Source organism: Urocitellus parryii, chromosome 12 (assembly GCF_045843805.1).
Source record: "Urocitellus parryii isolate mUroPar1 chromosome 12, mUroPar1.hap1, whole genome shotgun sequence".
NCBI lineage: Eukaryota > Metazoa > Chordata > Mammalia > Rodentia > Sciuridae > Urocitellus > Urocitellus parryii.
Window position 1 is genome coordinate 64,338,011 of NC_135542.1, and position 13,180 is coordinate 64,351,190.

Consider the following 13,180-nt stretch of genomic DNA (forward strand, 5'->3'; position numbering starts at 1 on the left):
GGAGGCTAACATAAACCTGTACTTGATGTACTACTTAACTCTAGCTGTCTTGGACTACTTCACTCTAGCTGTCTTGCTCCAAAATAACCCCCTAGATGTTTAATCTGTTGTTTTCTATTATGTTCAGCCAAGTGTAATCCTAAATTGCACAGTATGATATAATAAAAAAAAAAAATGTTTGATCTTTGTCCTTGGTTCCTGGCACACAGCTCCTAAAACCTTTAGAATCTCCCAGTGGTGAATGTCATGTGTGTTAACAAGATGACCCCTGGCTGGGGGCCTCTGGATAGCTTTAGGACGTCGGGTCTCCTGAAAGACCAAAGTGTGGTTAGAGAGGTGGTGCCTTCAGCTTCACACACCCCCAGCCTCCAGGGAGAGGGGCCAAGGGTTGATTTCTATTACCCACAGCCAATGACTTAAACCTCCTTATATAATGGGACCTCCGTAAAATCCATAAACAAAGGGGTCCAGAGAGTTTCAGGGTTGCCAAGCGCATCCACGTGCAGAGACGGTGGCACACAGTAACCTCACAGGGACAGGAGCTCCTGGCTTGGAACCCTACCAGATGCCACCCTATGTAACTCTTCATCTGACCACTGGTGTTTCCTTCCCATAAAAAAAAAAAAAAGTCATAGTAAATCACACGACTTCCTGTGTTCTGTGAGTTATTTCAGCAGATTATTGGGGTGTTGGGAACCCCAACTTTGCAACCAAGTAAGACTGGAGTGTGGGTCCATTAGGCACCCAGGACTGTGACTGGATCGGCAGTGAGGGCCATCTTCTGAGACTGAGCCCTTAAGCCTGGAACACCAGTTCGAGTGTCCAGAGAGTTGGAAATGGCTATTAGTGTAGGGGAAACCCACCCATTGGGTGTCAGAAGTGTTAAGAATCAAAACAGTTCAAAACCGGTAACATTCCCAGCATGTTTAAAAATGAAAGGATTAAAAGAAATTACAAATGCATGTAACTTTTAAAACAGTAAAAGAAAATGATAAACTAGCCAACATAAATAGAAAGCAATTCAATCATTACCTAAAAGTGTCACCTCTGAACCTTGCTTTTTGGGGGAACAGTGCTTTTAACACATAAGTTTTGGGGAAGACATTTCACATCCAAACCACAACATCTGTCATCATAGAGATTTTCAGGCTAAAGAGAAAGAACTTGTCCTGGGTAGGTCTGAAAGCAGGTTGTGATCATGAATGGAAGCGACAGAGGGGAACAATGTTGATTCAATCAACAGAGGAACTTCTTTGATTTTCAGAGCTTTCCAAAATTTATACAGGTTACCTTAGGAGGGAGGGAAAGTTCCAAAAGCATGAAAACTCAAAGTAGAATTTATACAACCACTTAATGAGACCATTGTCCAAGTATCAGCATATCAGACAGTGAGCCCCACGTCTGTCCTGTTCAACACCATGGACCCCATTCCCTAAGCACAGCCCGGCACACGACAGACAAGAACATGGATAAAATCATTTCTCAAGTGGCTTGGATTCAGATGCCCAGTCTCCTGCTTTTGACTCTTACCCCATTTGGAGTCCCAGAGTCACCGCAGACCCAGGAGATCAGAGGCTGGGAAAGAGACGCCAGGACAGAGCCGGAGAAAAGGACAGAAGAGTAACAGCGAAGCCCAGAGGATAGAAGCCAACTCCACAGAGAACTTCTAAGATCCTTCCTGCCACAGCAATTCCACTTGGCCACAGTCACTGCCCTGGCCCCAGGCCTGGAGGGAGGTGGTGACAAAGCAGCCTGTAGCAGGGCTTTTGGTCAGCACGTCTTGCCTATGATGTTTACAAGGGAGGAGAGGCAAGAGAGGGAGCAGAGGGGAGCCGGTCACTGGGTCAGACAGACCTATAAACCAGGCCTTTCTCTGTTTCAGCAAAACAGGGGAGAAAGGGTTCGAAGGGACAAGGTCTCTGCCCTTGAGGACCCTCCAGTTGGATTGGAAAACACAACTCAACCTTCTTGGAGGTTGTGCATAACTCCTCTCTTGAGAAAGAAAATTCAATCTGATGGTGGAGACGTGGCCCCTGCTGTATGGTTCCGCCCTCCCACATACAAGACCAGGGAGGGAAGGAAATGGCAGACCCAGGAGCAGGTCCATTTCTGGGATGGATGGAGACTGTGAGCGCTACGCCAAGGGCTCTTGGGACATTCCCACAGAGTCATGCCAGGACCCCTTCCCTCCCTCCTCCCCACCACGATGCCTGACCTCCTTGGAATGAATCTGAGCCTGAGTCTGTTTCTAACTTGGGAACATTGGCCCCTTCGTCACGTCTTGCTCTCCATCCAACTCTGTTTTTGTTCCTTTTCTCACCCCCAAGAGTCCCTCCCCAACCTGCCGTTTCCCAGGCTTGCCCCCAGGAGGTCAGAACCCACAGCTCACTGGTGATCTTGTTTTACATGAGACATTTCCAAAAAAGACCCAAAATTCCTTTCCAGGAAAATGCCATTTTAAAAATTCAGCTCCAGACACTGCGGCAACATTAGGAAAACAAAGGACTTGGCAGAAAGGTTTTCTGAATCCGGACTTTTCTCTCTCAAATACCTTTTCCAAATTGCCTCCAGCGGGAACCACTCCAAGGGTCAGTTCTGGAACACCCAGGCCACGTCAGACAGCAGCTTCTGGTTTCCACACCACTTCGGCCTGCCCTCACCTGGGATCCCTTCTCCCAGGCTTGAGGAGTGCGCTGCCAGGGGCCCCACAATTCAAGCAGATGTCTCTGGAGAGTCAGGAAATAAAGCTGTTTCCTCCCTTCAGAGGGGACTTCTCAGCCTCTCTCTCTTGCCACCATAGCAAAGCTGAGGGCCAGGCTGGATAACAGAGAGACATACCATGCTTAGTAGAGGACTGGCCTTCTCTTATCATCCAAATGAGACGAAGACAGGATTCCCACTAGGACCTACAGGATAGTGTTGACTCTTTTTTCTATGTGCCAGGTATAGCCATATAGGTGTCCTATTACATATATAAAATAAGTGTTTATTTATTAAATACTTAAGTGTTTAATAAATAAACACTTGGGTCTACCACTAACCTATTATTTATATTTTTTACCTTATTTAATCCTCATATGATAGCAATTACAGTCGACATTATGTTCCTTCAAAAATTCACATTAAAGTCCTAAACTCTCAATACTCCTGAAATGTGATTGTATTTGAAGATAAGATCTTTAAACATATGATAAGGTTAGAATGAGGTCCTGATCCAGCATGGCTGGTATCCTTATAAGAAGAGGAAATATGGAAACAGACGTACATACGGAGAGGAGAGACCCACAGCAAGGAGGAGGCCATCTGCAAGCCAAGGAAAGAGTCCTGGGAAGGAAAAAAAAACACTGATCTTGACTTGACATCTCCATTTGGGACTTGGCATCTTGATCTTGGACTTCCAGTGTTGGGAGCTGCTGCAGAGGAACTGCAGGCCCCTTAACCTTGAACAATGAGAATGTGGAGGTGTGGCCAGCCATCGTGGGCTGTGTGTGTGTGAGCTGTGAGCACCGAGCGCACAGGGTGGACTGAACCAACACCAACCAACATGGCCTCTCTGTTTGGGCGGGCAACGTAAGCTTCTTTTCCCTTGTTCTGCCTATGATCCCCAGCCAGCACATGAGATGGGCGTGGCCTTCCTAGATGTCAGTCAACCTGCTGACAGCAAGACAACAGGAAGCTAGACTCAACTCCCTGAAACCTGACCCCTTGCCTCATTGAAATGGCTTCTCCCCAATAAAAGGGTTCAGCACGTGCTCCTTCTTCTCTTTCTTGAGCCTGCCTTGCCCCCCCCTTGCGGGAGCTGCAGCTGAGAAGCCATCACTGAACCCAAAGAAAAGGTACTTTCCGTGTCTGTGTCTTTATTTAGTCCCCAAATTCATTTGGAGTGAGCCTGATCCGTTTAGTCGTGTGACATAACATTTCAGTCTCCAGAATGAATGAATTTCTATTGTTTAAGCTACCCAGCCTGTGGTATTTTGCTGACTCTCAAGCAAATTAATGCAACACCCGTCAGTTTAATATGGCTCTTATCACCATCTTCCAGAGGACAAAACAGTCTCAAGAGCCATGGCACTTGCCAATAGAGCCAAAATTTGAGAAGTGAGCGTCTGATTACAGAACACAAGCTCTTAACACTATGCGGGCTGCTTCTGTTTTGTGCTCAGCCGGCCATGGATGCGCACGTTCTATTTGTTTCTTGCTGCATAACAAACCACCCCACAACTTAAGAGCTTAAAACAACAGCATTTATTTTTCTCAGAAACATCAGTTTAGGCAGGGCTTGCTGGGGACAGCTCATCCCTGTGCCAGTTGGTGTCAGCTGGAGCAGTTTGAATGCTGGGACTCTCATTCATTCGTCTGGCAAGTGACCCTGTCAGTTGGGACCTTAGCTGGGGCTGTTAGTTCAAAACTTCATGTGGCTCCTCTAGTAGCCTGAGCTCGCTCCTAACATGGTGATTCGTTCCCAGGGCAAGCATCCTGAGAGAGGGAGGTGGGCAGCAGCTGTCTCACCCTTTCTCACCATCTTAGAAGACCACTTTTACCGCATTCTCTACATGAGGAACAAGGCTGGTCCATGTTCAAGAGGAGAGTAATCAATGCTACCCTGTAACGAGAGGAAGGTCAAAGAATTTGCAAAAAATGTTTTAAAATCACTATAGTGCGTGTGCCGTTGACATGGTGATACATATTCTGTCAAGTGCTTATTTGCCAGCAGCACCATGTCATTGAAAAGGCATCAGACTGGAAGTCAAAGCCCTGAATGAGACTTTCAGCTGTACAAAGTCAGAATGCTAAAACTCATCCATAAAAATAGCAGAACCTGCTTGTCGTCCCCCGCCCCCCCCCCCCCCCGCTTTCGCCACCCTTCTGTATGAGACTGATGTCATTTAATCACCTTCAGTTTCTAACAAATACTGACCTCAGAAGGAACTTTAGGACGCTGCTCCTTGGACCCTGTATTTGGCTTCCTGTAGTAATGACCTTGTCCCTTGCCTGAGACAGTGTCTTGAAAGTACAGCAATCTGCCCGTCAAACGTTTCCTCAGCACTGGGAATCACAGAGGGCGCTTCATTTTTATCTTGGTTTTATCATTTCTACCCTTTGAAGAAGGGAATATTATCATTCCCATTTCATAGATAAAGAAACTGAAGCTCAGGAGGTAAGTTGGAAAGGGCAGAGCCAGAAATGTGAATTGTGCCCCAGCCAGCTCTCTTTGCTCCAGGATCTGCTGTTCTGCCCTTGAACCCCTGTCCAATACCCAGGGTCTGCTCCCTGCTGTCGGGCTTCCTGCACCCTGCACAGCCCCATTGCCTGTCAGGACATCTGAGGACTTCGGGGACCTTCCATTTCTCATCTTTCAAAGCCTCCCTGTGCTTCCTGTTGGATCCTATCCTGTTCCTATTATTAACTACTTACTGAATTTCTTCATTTATTTAGTTAGTTACCAGAGACTGAACTCAGGGACACTTTTCCACTGAGTCACATCCCCAGCCCTATTTTGCATTTTATTTAGAGACAGGGTCTCACTGAGTTGCTTAGTGCTTCACCTTTGCTGAGGCTGGCTTTGAACTCACAGTCCTCCCCGCTTCAGTCTCCCAAGCTGCTGGGGTTACAGGCATGGGCCAGGGCTCCCATCTGCTTACTGAACATCTTGGGGAGAATCATCACATTTTGTTCACCCTCCTGCTCTAATTTCATGTCCTAGCCCTTTGTGTCTGCCCCAGCTTATCTCAGGTAACAGTGCCCTAGCCTGACTAGAGAGCAAGGCAAGAGCACATCACAGCAGAGGCCCTGGACTCAGACCAATCTACATCCAAATCCTAACTCCACCATTTATTACTTGTATGTAAAAATAATGAGGCCCACGTTGCCTCATTATCAGGAATCTCAATGAGTTAATACATGGACCGAGTTTGGCACGGTGCCTGGCACATAGTAAATGCTTAATAAATATCAGTTATCTTTGCTGTTGTTGTTATCAATAATATTTGTAAAAGATTCACATGAGAGCCTAGCATCTGGTAGGCATTCAAACAATGATAGCTGTTAATCTCATTGTTTAAGTCCTGGAAAAGCTACAGGAATTCAGAGAAGGGCCAGATAACAAGGTAGCGAAGACAGAAAACAGGCTGCCTGAGCAACTGTGCAGGCCTGCAGCTCTCTGCCTAATCCTAGAGCGTGGATATGGCTGGCCTTGATTAAGTGGAAATGCCTCCCAACAGAATGCGCATCCTCATCTGCCTCAATTAGGAGATGACAAGAGCTTCCTGAGCTTGGAAGCCCCTGGGGGAAGGAATTTCAAGATAGAAAATCAGAAACACCCTCTGTCTGTGCTCCTGCCCAGCATCTCCCACTGTGGCAACACAAACCACTGACCACCACATTATGCCCTGTTCTGCTAGCTGTTCTATGGGGTCTGTGGTTCCGAAAGCTTCGTTCAAGGCTGCAGGTTTGCAGAAACTGAGTGAAAGGGTCACAAAGGGTATCAGTCTCCCAGCTCCAAAGCCACCCTGGGTTGAGCTGTAAATGAACACAGCAAGAAGGTAGACAGCAACCAACAGATTTATTATAAGAGATAAACCGTCACACGCACACCGGCGCACAGAGACACCTGGAAGCATCTGGGAGCTGAGGTTGTATATTCTCCAACTTGTTTTCCTGGCTCGTGCCTTCCCAGGACCCTCACAACAAGATCCACCATTGTGCCCAGTTTCTGGGTCAGTGCTGACCAACCTGGGGAGTGTATGAAGCCCAAGCAGACACAATGGCTTAGAATAATGTCACCAGCTCCGTTACAGCTGCTTGGCTCCTGTGTTCCTCCTGATTTTCCCTTCAAGCCAGATGATCAATGAGGTGACAGGTATTTCCCCCAGACCACTCTCATTTCCCTCTTCCAATCATACATGGGTCTGGTGCCCTCTGGGATGACCTCTAAGAATCCACATGACTACTCATGTTGCCTCTGAGTCTGACTCTCCCCTCCCCTTCTCCAGGCTGGGCCCATTTGGGTACTACCAGGCTCCTGGGCTTCTATTGTACATTTTTCCTAGGATTCAGTTCTTCTCTGTATTGGTCAGCCATTACCAAGTAATAAACAACCCCATAATCTTAGTGGCTTATTTAAAAAATAAAAAAAAAAACTTTATTTTTCCCATTTACAATCTGTGGGTTGGGTTGAGAGGCTCTGAATCAAGCACTGGGTCAAGTACAGATCAGTTTCATATATTTCCGGGACCAGCAACTTCCTGGGACAGAATCTTCTCATTATGGATGGAAGGATACAAGAAAAGACTAGTGGAGCTGGGTGCAGTGGCACATACCAGTAATCCCAGCAACACGAGAGGCTGAGGCAGGAGGATAGCAAATTTGAGGCCCGTCTGGGCAACTGAGAGAACATTGTCTCAAATTTTTAAAAAATAAATAAAAAGGACTGAGGATATAGCTCAGTGGTAGAGCTTCAAACTCTAGTACCATCAAAAAATGGGAGGTTGGTAGCTAGAGGAAACTTTCCAGAACTCTGAAGATCTCACCTCACCTCATTGTCAAGTTCATCTGTATTCCATTGGCCAAAGCAAGTCAACTGACCATGTCCACCACTGAAGAGATGAGAATATTTGTTTCACCTATTCTAGTAGGATATGTGCAAAGCTATATGGCAAAAGGCACGAACATGTAATTCTATTACAGGGAGAGAGTGAAGAATTGAGAATAATCATTCAATCTCTATCATTCCTTAAATAAGAACCCTGCTATGAGCTCACCTGAGCGAACTTCCATCTTCTGCTTACCCCTTATTCCAGCTCACTGGCTGAGGAGTTAGCTCTGTGTGGACAGACTCCTTTCACAGAGAGACCCCTGCCCACTTGAGGGCCAGTCATTGGCTCTCACCAATGACTAACACACCTGATTGCTTCTCCTGAATTCTTTGAGAAGTATTAACAGCCTAATTTAGCTCCACGGCACCTAGTGTATATTGGTCTCAGGAGGGGCTGGAACCAAGGACTGGAAATTGCAAAACTCTTGGAGAGCCAAGGTAGCTTCTCTGGCCCACTCAGTCCCTCTCACTGTGTGTTAGATCTGTCCTCCTCTGCACATCTGCTCCATTTTTCTCTGCAGACACCAGCTTTCTTGCTGTCACTGACGAGATAGAACAGGGTCTGCTCCAGCCCTGGGGTCACAGCAGCACTATCACTGGCTGAAGAGTATTCCAGTGTCCTTCCTGCTTCCTAAATCCCAGAGAAAGACACCAATCAGCCATGGTTGGGATCATGAAGCACAAAGCTGAGCCCACCCCTCCAGAGGGGGAAGCGCGGTGTGAGCTGCCAGACACTGAGAAAAGCATGGACACCCAAAGTTTCAACTGGAGTCCTCTGGGCCCATTCTGACCTGGGATGGGTTTGACCCACAGTGGTTTGGTTTTCAGTGTTTTGAATTACTTGACAAAATTTAAGATGAATGGAACAGTTCACATAGGAATTCACATGCTCTCATCTTAAAAAGTAGAAGATCTCAACTGGAAGGGAGTGTGAGGGGGCCCTATGAATCCTGATATTGTTCCTTGACCTAGCTGTAGGCTATTCCACCATGTTCTATTTATGAAAATTCATCAAGCCATATCCTTGAAATAAAACATTTTTATATATACATTATAAAAATGTTTTAGAAATTTAGAATTTCTGGAATGGAATCACATTTCACCAGAGAAGAAGTTCACTAGAACTAAGCAATTTTCCATATTGCTATACACCCTACAAAACCCTATTCTCTACCCATCGCTGAGTCTGAGGGTCAGTATTTATCAATCATCATCCTGAACTATGTTTATCTTTAATAGATTTAAGAATCAAGTAAACTTATGTGTATGTATGTGCACATGTGCATGCATTTTGAAGTTATAAACTATATATATACGTGTGTGTATATATATTGCATATATATATATACACACACACACACACACACACACACACACACAGAAAGAGAGAGAAAAAAAAAACCAAGAAGCAACAAAGAGGGCTGTTGTGTCTGCATGTTTGCAAAGAAATTTGGAAAATATCTATTCTTATGTGTATCAGTTAAAAACAATCTTCCAAGTTTGACATGCAAATGAAATGTATATCTATCAAAACAGTCTAACCAAAGAGGCCATGACTGGTATATGGAAACTTAATGACCTAAAAAAAAAAAAAAAGGACTGATGTTTCAATATGTTTTCTTTTTCAATGCAAGTAAAACAAGTGATGCAATTGTGAAATGAAGTTACAGAGAAGGTGAAAATATCAGTCAGGCATTACAACCTCTTATGAATGGTGAGTTTATAAAAGAATATGTACTAAGGACAGAAATTCCTGCCTTGAACAAAAACAAGTATTTTCAAATGGAAGACTAAACAGAAACGGTGTTGCTCAACGAGATGACGACATGGCTGAGAACTTACAGGACAGGTTGTGTGAAAAAGTTAAATCATTTGTGGCATTTCCTAGTGAAGCTTATAGAGAGCCCCGTTTAAATAATACCACCCAGTCAGTTATATTTATTTATGGTTCCAAAGAGACTTCAATGCGATTGGAGAACTTTGGGGCATGGTGTCCATCAGAGGCACAATTTCAGGAAATGACTTAGCTTTGTGTGTTGAGAAGTCTTGAAAAATTTAAAACAGACAGGTCAAGATTAGTAAGCGTGGCTATGAAACAGAGCTCCTGAGATGCTCAGCATTAACACTGACCTTGTTATGAAACTTAAATCCAAGGTGGCAGATTTTACACAATCATGGAAACTAAATAATTCGCCAAGAAGTGCTAAAAAGTTAAAATAGAACATATTATGGGCCTCTGGAGACACTCCCAATGGCTCAAAGAATAGAGTTCGATGCTTTATTTGATGAATTAGATAAGCAATAGTGGTGACATTCATCTGATCTAATAAATGAAAGATAGTAAATGTTGGGGTCTCTTGTTTGTGGGATGGGGAGAAGAGTGGAAAAATTAGTAACATGTTCATATCAGCCAACAAAAATACTCATCTAACCAGCAAATATTGGATCACAGATTAACTTTTTCAATAAATATCACAAGCCATCCAACACTTTTGGGTTGCTTGTCTATAAAAATCTTCACAAGTATTCGAGTGGGCTCTTCAGTTTGTTCATTCTTAGTGGAATTTTATCCTAGGGAAACTCATTCAGTGAAGAATAATCTGGCCCACTTTCCTATGCTGAAATCAATCTTCAGAAATGAAAGAGGTTACTTCAACTGTTTTCCACAAATTGTGGAGTTAAAGACAGATTTCCAAAAAAGATCATAATTTTATGAAAATTCACCTTTCTCAATTAATATTGGACATATACAGAACTTTTTAAATTTGTCTTTCTCAATTAACCTTGTGCCATAATGGAATGTTTGGACTACAATTTAGTCCTAAAAACTAAAATTTGCAATGTTAGAATGCCAGAATTCTACAAATATCTCAGGAGTGGTTACCCTAAATATAAAAACCATCGTACAAAGATTCTATCCATGTTCAGCCATGAACAGCTGTTTTCCATTATGAAACTAAATAAAACTATTGCTTTCAGTTAAAAGATTCAAGGTTGAATTCTATACAGCACTTCGCAATATGAAATGCAAGACTCAACATTGACATGTTGAGGCCAAAGAAAAAGTGTCACATTTCTGGTTCTAAAGCAAAGAAGTAACGAGGTATGAAAGAAAAAATTTAATAATTACATATTTCTATTTTTTTTTCAAATGTTAGGTTTTTCAGTTTCAAACTTAATATGTAATCTCCAATATCTTACGTGTTTATGTTATATGTGCTTAAGCCACGGTCAAGTAGAAATGAAAGAAAGCTTGATTACATTTCTGGCAGTTGATTTTTCTTATATACAGTCCACTTTACTCTTTTTCATTGCCTTTCTGAATTCTGTAAGAATCAGAGTGTGCAAGCTCTGGTAAATACTCTCTATATACTACATGCTATTTTCTTTTTTTTTTTTAATATTTTTTGGTTGTTGATGGACCTTTATTTTATTAATTATGTGTGGGGCTAAGAATTGAACCCAGTGCCTCACACATGCTAGGCAAGCACTCTTCCACTAAGCTACAACTCCAGCCCAACTATATGCTATTTTCTGGGGGAAAAGAAATCATTGAAAAATAATAATGCTCACTTAATGATGAAAACAGAAAATCCAGAATATAAAGACTGCTTCTCTGGGGCTGGAGTTGTGGCTCAGTGGTAGAACACTTGCCTAGCATGCATGAGGCATTGGGTTCAATCCCCAACACCACATTAAAAAAATAATAATAATAAACAAATAAAATAAAGGTATTGTATCCATCTACAACTTAAACAATTTTTTTTTTTTAAAAAAAAAAAAAAGGACTGAGCCGGGCGCAGTGGCTCACATCTGTAATCCCAGCAGCTCAGGAGGCTGAAGCAGGAGGATCACAAGTTCAAAGCCAGCCTCAGCAACAGTGAGGCGCTAAGCAACTCAGTGATGCCCTGTCTCTAAATAAAATATGAAAAGATCTGGGGATGTGGCTCAGTGGTCGAGTGCCCTTGAGTTCAATCCCCGGTACCAAAAAATAAAGATTTTTTTAAAAATAAAATATAAAAAAGGACTGTTTATCTTATCAAATGAGGGTGCTTATTCCCTCCCCCCCAAAAAAAATGAACTTACAGAATAGAGAAAAATGATCCCTGATTTGTAATAATTCAACTTACTATATTTTTTACTTTTGTGATGGTGCAAGAATAATATTATTTAGTAGAAACTGTACTTAAAATTTTGAATTTTAATCTTTTTCCAGGCTGGGGATATGCAGTACCATCCTCTCACAGGACTGGGCAGCAACAGCAAGACATAGCTCCCAGTTAAAGAAGCATCATGAAGGGAGACAACCCTCCTGTGCCATGTGCTGTGTTACTAAGCTGCAAGTCTCAGTAAGCAGATGAACTGAATGCATTTTCAACTTATGATGGGTTTATCAAGTCATAGCCCCAATGCAAGTAGAGGAGCATCTGCTTATCAGATATTTTTAATTATACTACACAGAAAGTTTTATAGGTCTCTCGTAAAAGTATTTTACAAAAAGAAATGATAATGGTTACATGTCATCCTATAATATATTTGTGATATAACTACCTTAGTTAAATTGCTAATTTGAGTTTTCCCCATTTCGAATTATTGGTCAATCCTGACTCCATCCTTTCCTTACCCATAGCCATGTAATTACTCATAATGTCACATACCCATACCTGAGTTTCTACTTACAGCTTCCAGTGCAGTTGGATTTCATTCAAGTTAGACTTTGGTAATGCACTGAAGGGATGGGGAAAAAATGACTGAAATATATGGGCCTTTCTTGAGCCCAATAAGACTAGCACTTCTGTTTTTCTGGTCCTCTAGTTATTATTATTGTTCTAAGGGCAACAGATTTCTTTTGTGTGATCAGAGAAGGTCTCTGGTTGGTTCATTCACCTATAGAGGCCCTCTTTTTTTTTTTTTTTTTATACCAGAGAGTAAGCCCATGGGATTTAACCATTAAGTCACATCCTAGTCCGTTTTTTTTTTTTTTTTTTTTTTTTTTGAGATAGGGTCTCAGTTGCTCATGGCCTTACTAAATTTCTGAGGCTGACTTTGTTTGTTTTTTTTTTTTTTAAGAGAGAGTGAGAGAGGAGAGAGAGAGAATTTTTAATATTTATTTTTTAGTTCTCGGCGGACACAACATCTTTGTTGGTATGTGGTGCTGAGGATCGAACCCGGGCCGCACGCATGCCAGGCGAGCGGGCTACCACTGAGCCACATCTCCAGCCCTGAGGCTGACTTTGAACTTGAGATCCTCTTGCCTCAGCCTCCCAAGCCACTGGGATTACAGGTATGTGCCGCCACACCTAACTTATAGAAGCCCTCTTTTTTTTTTTTCCAGGTACTGGGGATCAAACCCAAGGGTGTTTAACCACTGAGCCACCTCCTCACCTCTTTTTATATTTTATTTTGAAGCAGGTTCTCGCTAAGTTGCTTAGGGTTTCACTAAGGTGCTGAGGCTGGCTTTGAACTCACAATCCTCTTGCCTCAGCTTCCCAAAATGCTGGGACTACAGGCAGGCACCATCACCCAACTGTAGAGGCCCTCTTGAAGGAAAGCTAGAGCTGTTGGAGAAAGGTAACAGCCAGGCTC